This window comes from Vipera ursinii (genome assembly GCF_947247035.1).
Source record: "Vipera ursinii genome assembly, chromosome: 2".
In the NCBI taxonomy this organism is placed as follows: Eukaryota; Metazoa; Chordata; class Lepidosauria; order Squamata; family Viperidae; genus Vipera; species Vipera ursinii.
Genome location: NC_139513.1, coordinates 136,079,769 through 136,097,223, shown reverse-complemented (window position 1 = coordinate 136,097,223; position 17,455 = coordinate 136,079,769). Strand labels below are relative to the sequence as shown.

At 43.9% G+C, this 17,455-nt stretch overlaps 1 protein-coding gene across 3 annotated transcripts in view; it reads right to left on the bottom strand.

Annotated features, from left to right (window-relative positions):
• Window positions 1-16,474, bottom strand: part of TEX2 (testis expressed 2) — a 102,198-nt gene extending 85,724 nt beyond the window's left edge. Inside the window, exon 1 of one of the 3 annotated variants that reach the window (XM_083355436.1) lies at window positions 16,279-16,474. The gene's annotated coding sequence lies outside the window, so the exon portion shown is untranslated. Of the gene's footprint in view, window positions 1-15,999; window positions 16,123-16,273 lie in introns of those variants that run through there. The other 2 variants (XM_083355435.1, XM_083355437.1) reach the window with 2 other exon arrangements.
• Between the last annotated feature and the right edge of the window lie 981 nt (window positions 16,475-17,455).

The window sequence follows — 17,455 nt, the reverse complement described above, 5'->3', positions numbered from 1 at the left end:
TATAGGAGATTTTATAGTCTACACCCTCATCTCCTGGGCAAGTTCACACATGCACAGCCACAGAAAACTAACTGAGATTTTTCCGTAGCAACAGCAGCTGCTTGGCTTCTTGAGCAGCACAGCCTAATAAAGAGTCAAGAACTAGTTCAAAACAATTTCAGGCCAGTCAGGAAAGTTCAGCTCCATCATAATTTACCTGGGGGAGAGAGAAGGGGTCATGGTTTATTGGCCTACGTAAGGTTGTCTTTGCATGTACTAAGAATTTTTAAACAGTGTGTTGAACAAGACGTAATGACCGTACTTCTTCTGAAACCATAAAGCAAAGTCCTTTGTACATACTGTGTTTCCTCGAAAATAAACCCCACCCTGAAAAAAAGACCTACATTGATTTGTGGGGGTGGGCCTAATATAAGCCCTACTCCAAAAATAAACCCTAATTAGGACCCTGCCCATTCCGTCCCATCCGGCTGCCGCAATGGGGCAGAAGGCCGTGCAGCACATCGCACCGCTACCGCCAGAACAAGGCGAGGCAGGTGGGGGATGCGGTGCAGCTGCCCCACGTGCCCTGAACCCGTTTCCTTCAGCCTCCCCCTCCCCAGTCAGGCCATTCCTTGCTCCCTTTCACTCCTCCCCCAAGCCGGACTGCCATGCTACTGTACGGAGGATGGGCGGGATAGGCCTGGTCGCCCTCCACCATTTTGGAGCTAGGGGGGAGTGACGGCGAAAGACTCCACTGCCGCTGTGCTGCTTCATGCTCTGCCCCACAGATCACCTGCCCAATGGCAGGTGCCGCCTCCTTCTCCTCTGCCAACTCTCTTGTGGCTTGTGCTGTGACCAGGCGGCACAAGCCTCTCCCTCCACCAGCCCTCCATCGCCGCCACTGGAGAGAACAGAGAACGGGAAGCAGAGCGGCTCTGTGCAGCGATGCAGAGGAGAGAAGAGCACTTGCTTGCCATCCTGCACCGCCCTGCATCTCCCTTCTTTGTTCTCGAAATGGCAGCCCCGTTTCCTGCCGCTTCTCCTCCAGAAAGCAAAAAAAATTCAACACTCGTCTGCTTTCCAGCTCTGGTGCACTTCTCTCCTGCTGCAGGGAAACGGAATTCGTGGGACTAAAGAAAGTTCAATCAGACCTTCCAACTTCTCATGAAAAAAATAATAATAAATCTCACAAAGTTGGAAGGTCTGCAACAGGAGAGCTGGAAAGCAAGTTAGTGTTGAATTTTTTTTGCTTTCGGGAAGAGATAGGAGCTGGGCAATGGTGCGTCAAGCTCTATAGCAGCTCCGGGAGAAGCGGCAGGAAATGGGGCTTTGAGAATGAAGAAGGGAGGCGCGGGGCAATGCAGAGCAGCAAGCAAGTGCTCTTCTCTGCTATGCATCGCTGCGCAGAGCCGCTCCACTTCTCATTCGTCATTCTCTCCAGTGGTGGCGATGGAAGGCTGGCGGAGGGAGGCGGCAGGAGAGGCTTTTGCCACCCAGTCACAGCGCAAGCCACGGGAGAGTTGGTGGAGGAGGAGGTGTTGGCTGCCACCGGGGAGGTGATCTGTGGGGTGGAGCATGAAGAAAGCCCCTCCAGTGGTGCACACAGGCCTATACTACCCTTCCTCCATATGGTAGCATGGCAGTCCGGCTCGGGAGGGGAGTGAAAGGGAGCAAGGAATGGCCTGGTTGGGGGTGAGGGACTGAAGGAAACGGGTGCGGGGTGCGTGGGGCAGCTCCAGCCCCTACCCACCTGCCATGCGGGCTCCTGCTGGATGGGGCTGTTGGTTGCCACCACTGAGGCAAGGCAGGTGTCACGCAAAATATAAGACACCGCCCGAAAATAAGACCTAATGCCTCTTTTGGAGGCAAAAATAATATAAGACTGGGTCTTACTTTCGGGGGAACATGGTAGTTTGGTGCAAGGTGCGATCTGGTAGGTCAGTAGCAGAGAGCCTTGGTGGAGCAGTGGGCTAATGCCTCCTTAAGTAACACCAGCTGCCTGCAATTAGTGCAGGTTCGAGTCCAACCAGGCTCAAGGTTGACTCAGCTTTCCATCCTTCCGAGGTAGGTAAAATGAGGACCCAGATTGTTGGGGGCAATTAAGCTGACTTTGTAATAATGCCGCTTGGGGTGGGCGAAAGCCCTAATAAGCAGGCATATACATAGAATGAAGGCTACTGCTAAACACATTTGATTTGTGCTTAGACTGTAAGCCGCCCTGAGTCTTCGGAGAAGGGTGGGATATAAATGGGATTAAAATAAAAATAAATAAAAAATAATGCTCTGATTATGTAATTCCTTTGAAGGTATCCTCTGTTCTTTTTAGTCCTCCATTGGAGCATGGACCTAAGAATAATTATGTCAACATTCTTCAAAGGAATTTTAACACTAAAATCAGGCATCCAGAAGAACAATACTCTGTCTAAACAAGACCTCAAAGTGCTTTTTACTTCTTGATGGCATTTCTCCACAGGGATGCTTTTTTATAGCAATTAGAGCTAACATAAGAAAATACCAGTGGAAAAAATAGTGCAAAAAACACCACTGAGTACAGCTGACACCTCCAATTGCAGCCTTTGTTTCTTCAAATCGCATAATAGTAGTCAACTAAAAAAGGTTTCGCAGACACAAAATCACATGAATGCCACAAGGAAATCAAAGTCGAAGTGATGGGTTTAGTTCCTATCCTGATGATGTCCCCAAAGCCTTTAAAAATCAGGTTGTTTTCCCAGGTCTTGGGCTAAGTAAGGTGCATGGGGAATCCCTATCAGTTATATTTTATGTTAATATAGAGCAGGGGTGTCAAACTCAATTTCACTGAGGGCCGCATCAGCATTGCGGTTGCCCTCAGGGGGCCGGGTGGGTATGACCAGGGTGGGCGTGGCCTACTGGGTGGGCGTGGCTAGAGTGCATATGGCCTACTGGGTGGGCGTGGCCAGCTCTACAACGTTTGCATCAAGGGTGCCTATGGGGGCCTGGGCAGGAGTGGGACAGATCTGAGGGTCTCTGGCAGAAGGAGGGTCTCTGGGCCAGGGCCAAGGCAGTGGGGGCCGTTCCCTCACTGTTTCCAGGGTGGCTTTGCAGGCCGCATGAAACCACTTCGCGGGCTGGATCTGGCCCCCGGGCCTTGTGTTTGACATGTCTGATATAGAGTGTGTATTTTGGCCAAACGCACAGGACATTTTTTTTATTGTAAACTTCCTAGAGTCTTCCGGAGTTAGATGGTCTCCAAATCTAAATTGGGGTTAAGGTTGAGAGATAAAATTTTATAAACCGGACTAATTTGTATAATATGGGGGTTTTCAAACTTGCAGTATCCCAACTGTTCCCTGGAGCTGATGAAGTGAAATTTTAACCACTTTTCCACTCTTCCCATGTAAGGTTGATCAAGTTTTGTAAAAGATTGTGAACGTCAATTGCTTATGAGCCCCTGGAGGATCACAACACAAAGTTTGCCTTAACCTTGTTAGTTCTGTTTCTGGTAGTTTCATGTTAGCCAGCTCTTAAGAAGCACAACTTACAGACAACCAAGTCCACTACCCCCATAATTTATAGCACAATGTACACATTTCAGAAGCCAAATTTCCTTGGCAAAATCATTTGCAAAGTTTATTTTCAGGTAAAAAAAAGTATGCAGCACATTTTCAACTGACAATATGAGTCATAGCATGAATGAATGCCACGGACTTCAAATGCAAACACTTCTAAATACTTTCAAGCCACGGAAGCACAGCAGGAAAGAGGGAAAGGAGAGCAGCCACAAAACCTTTTGCAAACTTTTAGGAAGATGGAACTTTACAAAAAGAGAACTATATACTACTGACTTACCAAGTGACTCCTCCCTCAAATGAGAAACAAACCATACATTCTTAACCAATTAATTAGCATTTCATATATAAAGTAGCATTGTGAAGCAACCAGTAAAAAAAACCATAAAGTCTGATGATTTCGTGGGCATGCCCACACATGCCCTCTGTATTGGTTTCCATGTTCTGGAATGCTTTTTAACTAGCCATTGTGATTTCCTGATATCTCTCGTTCAAATATTAACCAGGACCCAACCCTGCTTAGCACTGAGCCCAACCATATTGCCGAGGTATTCTTATCTGCTGAGATGAAGCACCATCATAAATGATGAGATAAAGTAATCATAAATACTGTATGAATAAATGTAAGCTGTATATTTCTTCACCTTACGCCACATGACCAGTACTTTTCACTCGTTAGCAAACAGTTTAAAAACAAGATGAACTGAATATGGAAAGCTTGGAAATGCTCTGTAGATTCTAAGGAGGCATGTTTCATGTTCTAAACTTACACTTTTGAAAAGATAAATATAATTATTTTAATAAAGGTCCAAAATCTGCTGATCAAACCCATACCACTGCTTTAAGACTAACAACAATAAAAGTATAGGAAAAGAGAGGCCCTAACTCTCAAAATGCAAAACTAACAATTATAACTGAACAGAAGACAAGTAAATTATATGGCATACTTCTCTTATTTTATGCAGAGAAGGAACAACTTATCGGGGAAATGGGTGACATATAAATTTAATACCTAAATAAGGTTTACCATGGTTGTATTCTCAAGTTTTTATTTATGGAATAAATAAATATCTTATGGAATACCTTATGGAAAGTTAGTTACCAAATGATGCCTTTCCTACATATATACAAATTATGAAATATAAATTATTTCTCTGATCCAATCTGTACTAGATATACTGTATATCCTGTAAACAGTGAATTAAAAACAAATAATATTCTCAACTGTTAAATGAATTTTTTAAAGAAATGTTTTATTGACTCAGTATTAATACGAAACCATGTTTCTTCCAGAGGCTCCCATCACACCTTCCTCTCTTTATTTAAAACCAATAAACAGAAAAGGATCTCTAAAAATGACTACTTTAAGATATACTTTGTGCATATTAGGATGGGTGGGGATTATTGTTCTTGTGAGTGCAAACCTGAAGCAAAGTCCCAACATCTCTGAAGATACCCATGTAAAATCTTGAAAACTCTAAAGCAGTGTTTCTCAATCTTAGCAATTTTAAGATGTGTGCTCTTCAACTTCCATAATTCCCCAACTAGCTTTGGCTCAGGTTGAATAATGGCTGAGAAACGATGCTCTAAAAGCAGGGGTCTTCAAACTTGGCCCTTTTATGACTTGTGGACTTCAACTCCCAGAATTCCTCAGCCAGCATGGCTGGCTGAGGAATTCTGGGAGTCGGTCCACAAGTCATAAAAGGGCCAAGTTTGAAGACCCCTGCTCTAAAGCCTTTGGTGCAGATTTTATTATCTAATCAGGTTTGTTCTGTCAAGGCAGCAAACTGCTTGGACCACTTTAGATTACATATGTGGAGTCACCTTTAATAAAAAAATAGTTCAAGGCAAATAAAGAATTAGGATCATTAACAGGGGCCAAGCCAACAATAAAGTATTTTTTTGTTTTACTTATCAGGAAAGTCTTTAAATGCGGCTTTCCTTACTTCCAATCTAAAGTATCATGGTTAAGTCTATGACTCAGGCTTTTACTACTTTGGTCTAATTTCAGTAATTCTAGCAAAGCTAGGCAACTTGCTTGCTTGCTCCATGATTAAAATGCACTTACTTCCTGCTGCGGAGCAATGCTTTCAGGTTTCTGCAGAAGTAAATAATACCATAGAAGATTAAAACAACATGGAAGGAAGGACAGAATTAAGCAACTCTGTTGAAACTACCCCGCCTAAATAAGATAAAAGCACACCATTTTAAAAAACTGAAGGAGGAGCCTTCAACAGGAGAGCCTTAATGACTCATGTCGACCAGGTTCTTTTTTTTTAAAGTTCACAATTAAAAGATTGAGACCTAGATGTTTGGGTTTATATTTCACACAATCTTTTGTTTACCACTTATTCAAGAAAGGACAATGGTACGAAGTGACAGGACAAACGTTACACACAAGATGGCAGTATTTGCAAAACTGTATTTAAATTGGAACCACACTAAAAATATAGATACGTTTTCTGGAAAAAAAATGCATTGTTTCTCAGATGCTTGTTCTCCACTTGGAATTTTTTAACATTTCTATAGATTTCTTTCAGTTTGGATACCATTTCATTTTGTAGCCAATTATTAATGGAAGAGAATACTTGTAGCTCAGGGTTCAACTGTGGGGCTGTTGGTGCTCTCCGAGCTTGGTTGTTTCCTTGCAGACGTTTCATTACCCAAATAGGCAACATCATCTGTGGTAGCATGATGATGTTACCTAATTGGATAATGAAATGCCTGCAAGAAAACAACCAAGCTCAGAGAGCACCAAGGATCCTACAATCATTTATCTATAGCAAACCATTTTGGATGTATAACTTTCATTAGCTTTAAGTAACATGGCTAATGTCAAAAATGTATAGAAGATACAAACATATGGAAGCAACGGGTTACCTTTTCCTGATCATCAGTCATATAAACCCTTCAAGCATAAACGGAGAGTCTAAAGCTATTTTCAAAAGAACATTTCTCTCTCTCTGAATCCCTATTTCTTTTGACCCCCAAAAAGAGCTTATAAAAGCTTAAACTATCACACTTAACTGTATCAGTGACAAATGGCATGGTTAGTTTCTATCTCCTTTAGCATACCTGAAATGCTGTACTGTTGTTTGATTGTAAAGTGTTCAAAAGAAGGCTTCTATATTTTTATATTTGAGGCAATAAACAAGCAGTTGCCTCTGTTTCCTAAAGGAGCACTAAGACAGGGGTGTCAAACTCAATTTCACTGAGGGCCGCATCAGCATTGCGGTTGCCCTCAAGGGGCCGGGTGGGTATGGCCAGGGTGGGCATGGCCTACTGGGTGGGCGTGGCTAGAGTGCGTATGGCCTACTGGGTGGGCGTGGCCAGCTCTACATCGTTCGCATCAAGGGTGCCTATGGGGGCCTGGGCAGGAGGGGGACAGATCTGAGGGTCTCTGGGCCAGGGCCAAGGCAGTGGGGGCTGTTCCCTCACTGTTTCCAGGATGGCTTCGCGGGCCACATGAAAGCACTTCGCGGGCCGGATCTGGCCCCCGGGCCTTGTGTTTGACATGTCTGCACTAAGATGACCACGTCAATATTTAGAACATGGCATACAAGATCGACATTTTCTCTTTTTGAAAGCTTCTTCGGCAAGACACATTTTGCAGTTCAATATTTTATGCTGGATCAGTTCAGACCCTGTTTCAAGATTATAGCTGCAATATTTCACAAGAAAAGAAGATGATTCATCCTCAAAAGGGAAAGGCGGTAATATGCTTCTGTGCAAAGAGACCAAATGCAGGACTAAATTGCCAAAAAAAAAAAAAAGCCAACTCAGGCTCCTAGGCTGCATTAACAGAATGATACCATTGTTCATGGGAATTGATAGTACTGCTCCATACTGCACTAGCAAGGCCACATTTTGAATGCTGCATCCAGTTCTGGTTGCCACAATACAAAAAAGGCCGAGGCCTTAGAAAGAGTGCAGAGAAGAGCAACAAAGATGATAAAGGACCTGGAGGCTAAATTGTGTGACAAATAGCTAAGGGAACTAGCTATGAAAGGAAGGCTTAAGGGAGACACGATACCTGAAGGGCTGTCACATGGAAGAGGGGTCAATTTATTTTCCATAGCATTTATGGTAGGACAAGAAGCAATGGGTGGAAGCTCATTAGAGGGAAAGCCAACCTGGAAATAAGGAGGAATATCTGACAGTGGGAATGGCTAATCAGTGAAACAGCTTGCCTCCTGGAGTTGTGGGTGCTCCATTACTGGAGGTTTTCAAGAAAATATTGGATAGCCATTTGCCTGGGATGGTATAAGGCAGAGGTCTTCAAACTCGGCCCTTTTATGACTCATGGACTTCAACTCCCAGAATTTCTTAGCCAGGCATGCTGGCTGAGGAATTCTGGGAGTTGAAATCTATGAGTCATAAAAGGGCCGAGTTTGAAGACCCCTGGACTCCTCCTTCCCTGGGCAGGGGTTGGACTAGAAGACCTCTGAGGTCCTTTCCAGACCTATGAGCCTATCTCATGGAGTTCCATAAAAGTTTTACTGAGGCTGAGTTTGCAGCTGTGGAGCAGTATTATTTCATAGATAGGAAATTTCAAGAACTTAACATTGAAATGATAATTAAAGATGTGAAAGTGTGGTTAATTACATTGCCTCTCTCACTGTGACCATTTGGTGTTAGTTATACAGAACATGCAGTCCCAACACATCTGCAGGGAGTCAATGATGGTCCCAGACAGGAGGACTCCAGGTATACAAAGATCAGTACAGTGTCAATCATTCATGTAATCTCAATAAATTAAATGTATGCTGGTCTGACAGCCACGGATAGGAAGGCATTACAGAGGGTGGTGAGCAAGCACAAGACACTGTGGGCTGTCCCCTGACACCACTGGATGACATTGCCAGGGCTCGCTGCCTTGGAAGAGTGAGGAAAATTCTCAGGGATGACTCACACCCTGGACGGTTACTCTCCTACCATTGGGTAGGAGATACAGGAGTATAGCCAGCCGCACCATCAGGCTGAAAAACAGCTTTTATCCATGGGCTGTTAGGCTTTTGAACGGGAAATAATTTTTATAAACTTTATGCATAATTGACTTGCGAGGCTGGTGTGTTGTGCAATTAGTTCACATGGTGTAATAAGATGGAGGGTTTGTGTCACTATAAGCTGGGGGGTGGGGGCACGAAGGGAGGCTCAGCCAATCTCAATGTATACATGGTTGTAGTTTGACAATAAAGGTTCATTCATTCATGTATTCACTAGGGCTGTCTTAAAACTTCCATGACCTCCCAAGGGGCTCCATAATCTCCCATAAGTCATTTGGCTTAGTAAGTACATACAAATGTATGTTTATTTCATCTAAAGGAAGAAACATGGCAAAGCTGCATTTCTAGATATAGTTCTTAGGTGGAGCTCTTATATTGTGACAGCAACTGTAAAAGAAAGTATGCCTCAAAAAGCCATAAAGTTCAACATCACTTGGTTCACTTTCTAAAAATAAATAATTTTTTTCTAGGAGTGAAGACTCAAATGAAATTGTTAGTATTCAAACTTTATACTAAGGACAGAAAATGCAGAGAAAGGAAGCTGGTAAGACCAGTTATACAATTATATCTGCTACATTTCAAACAGAAACACTACTATTTTATTATCTGCTTTCGCAGTCACTTCATGCAAAGTGTTTAAAGTTCTCTTGAAGAAAAAAAAAGGCACACCAAATAATGTACAGGAACAAATTCCATTTCAAGTGTTTCTTGCCCAAAACAAGAAACTGATCATTTTACATGCCGCATTCTGCATGTGGAGGCTGTGCTGAAAAGTTACAAAAAGTGCCATCCTCAGCATGTTATCAATAAATTTAAACAGCAGGAGACACAACAATAATGCAATCAATAAACACTAACAATAGTGTTAGTGTAATCAATTTGAGCCGCTCCGCAGATAGCCTTAGATCTTCAAGGTCTTTTCAGAATCACATCACTGTATTTGAAAGCTACACAGTCACAAAGTTAGTACTGAATCAGAAACTGCTTCTGATCCGTACAAATCTCACCATCATAACTAGGTAGGAAGCACAAAAAAAGTTCTATACAATGGTTCATTTCAAAAAGCACAGCAAAGGCATTCAGCAAGGCCGTGGATTTATCACCTGTTCAATCCTAAGGCAAATGTAAACTAATTATTACTATGTAAATGACAGGTGCAGGTACAATTTATATATCTTCCCACAGTTCAAGTACAAGCTAATTGTAAAGCATACAGAAAGACTAGGGTTACCAAATCCTAAACAGAGAACTATTCTGGAGTTAGTAAGAAACAAATGTAATATTCAAAAATGAATTACATCAATGCCTCCAAATTGCAAGAAGCACTGTTGAAGCTGGTTTTTTTTGTTATCGTTTTGGAAATATGTAAAATTTTTAGTCCTTAGAACAGAAGCAAGGTATCTGAATTGTGTATTTTTAAAAGGCAATTCTAACCTTACTGCAAAGCAGGACAGTTTCAAGGTCAGAACTTTTTTTTGCTAAGGTCAAACAGCTGTTTCAAAATTTAGTACACCTTTCGTTGTTATTTAATGAAGTCATTATTGAAGTGAATGGAGGATAAGAGTTAATATTATGGTTCTGTCTAGTCAAAAATCAGAATTTAATGTCCAGATCTTTCCCAACAATGAATACTCAGTCTTTTGCAAGATAACTTTGTATGGGGGAAGAAAGGAAGGGAGCTTGGCAAGGCTCTTCCTCCTATCAAAGTCAAAAATGATCATTAAAATCCCAAGAGCTCATTTCAGCAATGCAAGTTTACCTGGAAACAAATCCATTACATTCTCTTCTCTTGAAAAGAAGGAGAAGATTTTTTTTATCAATTAATCTAGGAGGAAGCAGGAGTATACATTTATATTTTCAGGCACAGCAGCTAATACTTTTGACGCAAGCAAGCCAACCAGCACCCTGTAATCAAATTAATGGAAATCGTAAGGCTTCTTTTTCAGCCATTACTCCAGTCATACATCTAAACTCAGTTGACGAAAAGACAAATCTATGTTCTCTTATGCTTAACTGGTCTCACAGGGAGCAAAGATACTGATGCACATCATGTTTTCATAACGTATTGTTTAGCTCTGACAAAGCCATAATGTAAGATGTACAACACCTGCAAACTGAGAGCAAGTCACTTTCCTTATTACACCCACAGCTTTACACAAAAATGCACCTGTTGCAGCTTTACTTTTGCTTTTTTTAAAAAAAAAATCCTTCTCAGGTTATGATACTTGCCAAGAAATTAATCTTACTGCATTATTATGGAAAGGTGCCCTTCTAGAAATGCTTAGGCCTGAATGGTATCTGGAACAAAGATCACGCCTTTGTAGTTTTGCTCCAAAACAAGCAGCTGATGCCCAGGAAGCATGACATAATCCAGTAATGCTGGCTGTTCTTGCTATGTCATAAGGCCTTGCTTACTGCAGGGCTGGGCTGAGGAGAAACTATGAACAGGGACAGCCTAGATGGCTTTACAGAGAATGTTCTTGATGAATGGATGTTTGTGTAGAAAAAGTACTCCCTGGAAAGAGATACACAGAAGTCTGCTCTATTTCTCTCCATCATGCATCTTAGGATACAGTTTCACCAGGAAAATTCTATTCTCATAGGAAAGTAACCCACTTACACCCTGGCATTCTCCTATAAGTGTCCCCGCTCCTGACAATAACACTGTATTTTCCCCAGCAATAATAGCTACAGACTTGATCCAGGCTGGGTTCACACAAAATGCAAAGCTGAAATGTGATCAGCTAGTTTTCAGTTCAGTCTGTTGTGTAAATCCAACCAGACTGAATAGCTTGGTTCAGCTCAACATGGGTTAATAGGCTGAGCTCTGTACTTACCTTTATATAGCGGGCATTACTGCAAAAATCAAACAATAGTGAAGTCTTTTTGAGTGATGAGGTTTTTCTTCAACAAGTTGCAATTTAATAAAACTAAGATGTGCACACAAAAGTATGCCATTATTTAAATTTGTGTTTTAGATTCACATACCTACTTTTCTCCAAATCCTCAAGATAACTTTCAAAGACATCTCCCTTCACCTTATTTCCAATATTTATCTGCAATAGTTCTACAAAGTAAATTGAGCCACAGAAACCTCCCTCTGAGTTTTCATGGCAGAGAGTGAACTTCAGTCTAAATTTTCCTAGTGGTAGTCCAACGTCTTTACCACGACACAATATATTTAGCCAAAAGACAACCAGCACTTATACAACACAACAGAGCATGATTTGACTCATCAGAATAAACCAATCTGGCTACCTTTAACGTTCTTTGAAAGATCTTCCAGTGCCAGATTACAAGAATAATAGCTGGAACCCAAAGCAGGTTCAGCATAATTAGACAGAATTCATAAATCCTAAGCCATAAAATAGCTGTTTAATTTTGGTGGTTGTATAACCAAAGCTAAAGTTTATAAGTAATAGTTTGTGGACCACATACTCAGTCTGTTGTGGTCTGTTCAGTATATTATGTTCAAATGAACCATGCTTTAGAGCAGACATTCACAGATGCTTAGTTCACGGTGCCCTATTTCAATAATTCTTTCACAATGCCTAGGCCAAAACTGTGAATTACTGTGAGCTGGTAATTTATACAGTATCTGACAGATGTTGGGAATCATTGTGCTTTGCCTGAAAATCTAAAACATCCCACAGCACTGCTGTGAGCTTATTGAGGTGCTCCATGGCACCACAGTGCAGTCTGGGGACTGAGGCCTTAAGACCAGGCATGTCAAACTTGCGACATCACATGATGTCACACGACTTTTTCCCCATTGCCGGCAATGGGGTGGGCACGGTTTTGGCATGACGCATCTGGCAGTTTGACATGCCTGCCTTAGACTAATGCATGAATTCCACAATAGAGGTGAAGAATTCAAATTCAGACACCGGTTTACAAAGATGGATTATAGTTTATAGTTGGACAAACACAGCAAGCTGTGGTTTATTTAATAATCCATAACTGAACAAACCAGACCTAGCATATTATGTAAACACCTCCTTAGTATTAAACTTATCTCAAGAGAGATGAAAGGGAGTTCGTTGTTGACTAAAAACAATTCATATTACATGCTGGTTTAGCAATGTATAATTGCAAAACTCTAATCCTATGCAGATTAACACACACTGAAATACATTGAAATAATTATTTTAAACATTTCTTCAATGCTTCAGGAGAGCCAGGTTGGTGTAATGGATAAGGCACCAGGGTAGAAACCAGGAGATTGAGTTCTAGTCCTGCCTTAGATATGAAGCCCGTTGGGTGACCTTAGGCCAGTCACTCTCTTTCAGCCCTAGAAAATAGACAAGGGCAAATCATTTCTGAAAAACCTTGCCAAGAAGCCTGCAAGGGCTTGTCCAGTGATCACCAGGGGTCAACACTCACCCTAAGACACAAAAATAAATGTTTCAGGAGGCTCAGGTTACAAGGCTCCATGAAAGTTAACATTCAAGCAAAGGTTACAGTTAATTGTGCAAATCTAAATCTGATTTCTACATTATCTTGTACGGTAGAAAGTAGCTGAAAGGCAGATATTATAATGGAATTTGGGAAATTGTTCAAGAGCATATTGTCCTACTGATGTTGTGGAAATGTTAGTTTTGGTTTATTATTAACACATTTTGAAGATACAATGTTTCCTGATTGCTGTGCTTGTAAAAGAATTTCAACCTGAATTTACATACCGTAAAAAATCAATCATTATAAACTACATGCTTGCTGTAAAAAGCATTCTGATAAATGCTAAAGCATTTAAATGCTTTAATAAGCACTTTTAACAAGTGCTAAAGTATTCAGATAAATGTATATTCTGAAATGTATATTAAAAGATAATTTGAAGAAATACATTTGATCTTCTGTGTTTTTTTCATGGAAGTTAAACATCTGGCCTAGTTCCAGAAAACAAAAATAAAATTTTAAGCAAACATCCAAGAAAAAAAAAATCTTGCCTTTTAGCTGACTTTGAATTACCTTCGTCCACAGCACTTCAAACTTGGTAACATCCCATCTTATTCTGTCACCTTAAGATTTCAGAAGATCAAACCCTAATAAGCTCTTTTAGAAGTTATGCTATCCTTCAGGTCTAACTCAACTGCCAGTGTCTTCATGGACGTACCCATACAATTTTCTTGGCAACTTTGTGGAAGGTATTTGCTACTGCCTTCTTCCTTTTTAAACAGCTTTGGGATTTCCTAATGGTCCCCAATCTAGGTCCACCACTGCTTAACCTTTCCAAAATCAATCCAAGTCAGAGTACTATGTCTTGTATGACATTTAGGTAAAGGTAAAGGTTCCCCCGCACATGCATGCTAGTCATTTCAGACTCTAGGGGCCGGTGCTCATCTCCGTTTCAAAGCCGAAGAGCCAGCGCTTTTCCGAGGACGTCTCCGTGGTCATGTGGCCGGCATGACTAGACGCCAAAGGCGCACGGAACACTGTTACCTTCCCACCGTAGTGGTCCCTATTTTTCTACTTGCATTTTTACGTCCTTTCGAACTGCTAGGTTGGCAGAAGCTGGGACGAGTAACAGGTACTCACTCTGCTACGCGGCACTCGGGATTTGACCCACCAAACTGCCGACCTTCTGGTCAACAAGCTCAGCGTCCTAACCCACTGAGCCACCGTGTCCCTGTATGACATTTATGCCAGAGCTAATCAGTAAACTTTCTAATGCTTGTAAAACCTGAACAGATCAGAATCCGACTCAAATTTCAAGAGCAGTCAGATTGGAGAATTGCCTTAAGATCTTCACAATCCCTTTCTGTGGGTGGAGTTCACCTTCTGAACACCACTTTGGTTTAAAAACAAAACAAAACACAGAATCACTCAGTGGCAACCCAGATCAATTTAATACAGTGCACAGACTGTGCTCTTCTTGTAGCTGAAAGTCCCCAGACTATTTGCCTGTAAATTTCAACTACAGCAGAGTCCAATGTAAAAATAAATTGCTCCCCTGAGAGCCTCTCTACGAAAACTACTTTTCTTATCCCCAAAGAATGAGCCAGTCGGCAAGTCCCCTTCTTAGGAAAAAACAAACATGTGGCAATTGAGTCAAGTACAGTACCAATCTGTGCAGTACCAAGTATTAGAAAAAGCCATTCCGTTCTCCTTCACCAATTTAATTTTTCATACTGAGAGATAAGTTTAGCCAAAATTTAAACTGCTGCTATCAGTTGTGTTCTAGTAGATAATGACATTCCCTTACTAGGCATTGGGGGGGGGGGCTACAGCTGAACACATCCTTGGGAGCACCAGATAAAGAAAACTGCTTTCCTAGATTTGTTTGTCAGAAAAGATGTTACCAAGATTCCTGTTTTTGCAAGGGTACTTTAATAGCAATAGCACTTAGATACTACTTGGCAGGCTTTACAGCCCTCTCTAAGCAATGTACAGAGTCAGCCTACTGCCCCCAACAATCTGGGTCCTCATTTTACTGACTTCGGAAGGGTGGAAGACTGATTCAAACACCTGGCAGTCAGCAGAATTAACAGGGCTCTTCTTTTACAAAGCTTTCCTAGAGAAATTCATGCCCAACCTCTTCCACCAAAACTTCTCTGCTGCTCTGTTTAGAGAGCTCCATTTATAAAGGCATCTCTTTACTTAACCACCATCCCCCTCAGCTGAAACCCCAAACCCCAAATCCCTCTCTCTTCACAGATTTCCTTCCCTGACAAGTGTCACAACTCCACCTTTCTTACATTGGCTACTTCCTAACATACGACGCATCTGGCAGTTAGGTTACTCCATACCGGGAGGCGGAGGGGCGGGAGCTAGAGAGAAACAGAGAGGGGGGAGGGAGGGAGGGAGAAAGAGAGAGAGAGGGAGGAGGGAAAGGGGTAGAGAGAGGGAGAGAGAGAGAGAAAGAAAAGGAAAGGAGGAAGAGGAAGGAAGAGAGAGGGAGGGAGGGAGAAGAAAGAGAGAGAACAGGAGGAGGAGGAGGAGATAGCACGCCACCTTCTTTCTTAAGCCTGTAAAAACTGAAGAGGGGAGGAAAAAAAAGTTCCCGGGCTAAAAGAGCTGCCGGGAGTAAGTTTCTCAGCAATGTAAACAACTAGCACCCTGCCCGGCTTCCCGCACTCGCCGAAAGTCGGCTCAAAGTCTCGCCGCACCCGAAGCGTCGCCAGGGAAGGGACCAGCCTAAGGCGGAAGCTCAGACCCGCTTCAGGTGCCACCAGTCCCGAGGCGAGGAGGGTGCAGCGCCCTCCTCCTCCTCCTCCTCCTCCTCCTCCTGGCAAAGCCAGGCGCGAACGGCCAGGGACCCGCGCTCTTCTCCGGCTCAGAGGCACGCGCTCCCCTCGCCCCGCCGTCCAGACAAAAGGTCCCCGGGGGCGGGAAAGAGCTCCGCTCCCGGAATGCGGTCCCGGCTTGTCAAGCGCGATTCTGCAACTCACCGGCTTCTCCCCCTCCAAACCGCGGCCCCGGCCAAACAAACCCTCGACCCGCCGCGGATGCCGACCGCTCGGGCTCACCTTGCCTGCGCAGCCTGCCATGTGGACTCCCCGGAGAGGCTGGCGGGCTGGCTGGCTCCCTCGCCCCGGCAGCCCTAGGCCCAGACAGACTCCGCTGCCTCCGAGGCCGAAGGTCTCCTCCTCCCAGCAGCCCGAGAGAGAGGAGGGAGGGAGGGAAGGAAGGAGGCGGGCGGTTCGAGGAGCCTCAGCCCGGGCTCCTGCTGCCGCTACTGCACCAGGCGGCTGCGGTTGCCTGTCAAACGCTGGCGGCCAGGGAAAGCAGCCTCGGGCTTACCTCACCTGCGGTAACTCACGGCACGGCACGGCGTGGCATGGCATAAGGCAGACCGGGCGGGCGGCGTGGCGAGCGCCGGCGGCTCCTTCCTCTCAGCCCGGACGGTGCCCAGGCTCGCCCTGTCTCGTCACTGGCAGCGCGAGCCAGGCGGCAGCGCGAGGGAGACGCGCGACGGGGACCAACAGAAGCGCCGAGGCGGCCCAGCCCGCCGGTGGGCGGGTCTGCGCGAGGCACCGCCTCCCCGGTGACAGGCGCAAGGGAGCTGAGGCGAGAGAGAGAGAGAGAGGCGGAGGGGGGTAGAGAAAGCGAGGCAGCGGGGTCACTTGGCGGTCCTCTTGGCTCCAGCGAGGAGGGATGGAGCTCTTAGCCCGAGATCCCCCTCGCGCATTCCCTCTTGGGCTTAAGCCAGGGGTCTTCAAACTTGGCCCTTTTATGACTTGTGGACTTCAACTCCCAGAATTCCTCAGCCAGCTTTGCTGGCTGAGGAATTCTGGGAGTTGAAGTCCACAAGTCATAAAAGGGCCAAGTTTGAAGACCCCTGGCTTAAGCAAACTGAAAGGGCAGGGTCGTAGCGCAGGCCTAGCGAGCCATTCACTTTTTAGGGTGTGTTTACTGTTCATGTGTGTGTGTTTGTGTATACGCGTGTACACCCACGGGCATGCCTACTGTCCATAGTAGTAGTCGGGCTTCCTGAGCAGGATGGGCAAGCAGGCATAAATCCAAAAGGTTTTTGTAGGCATGTGCAGAGTACAGCAATAGCGCTCAGAAACCTCAGTGAGAGACTATACAGGTAGTCCTCGACTTAACAGCAGCGCATTTAGTGACCGTTCAAAGTTACAACACTGAAAAAAGTGACGCGACCGGTTTTTTTCACAGTTACGACCTTTGCAGCATTCCCCATGATCATGTGATCAAAATTTGGATGCTTGCCAACTGGTTCATACTTAAGACCAGGGGTCTTCAAACTTGGCCCTTTTATGACTTGTGGACTTCAACTCCCAGAACTCCTCAGCCAGGCATGCTGGCTGAGGGATTCTGGCAGTTGGAGTCCACAAGTCATAAAAGGGCCAAGTTTGAAGACCCCCTGCTTAAGACTATTGCCGAGTCCCAGAGTCATGTGATCCCCTTTTGCAACCTTGTGACAAGCAAAGTCAATGGGGAAGCCAGATTCACTTAACAGCC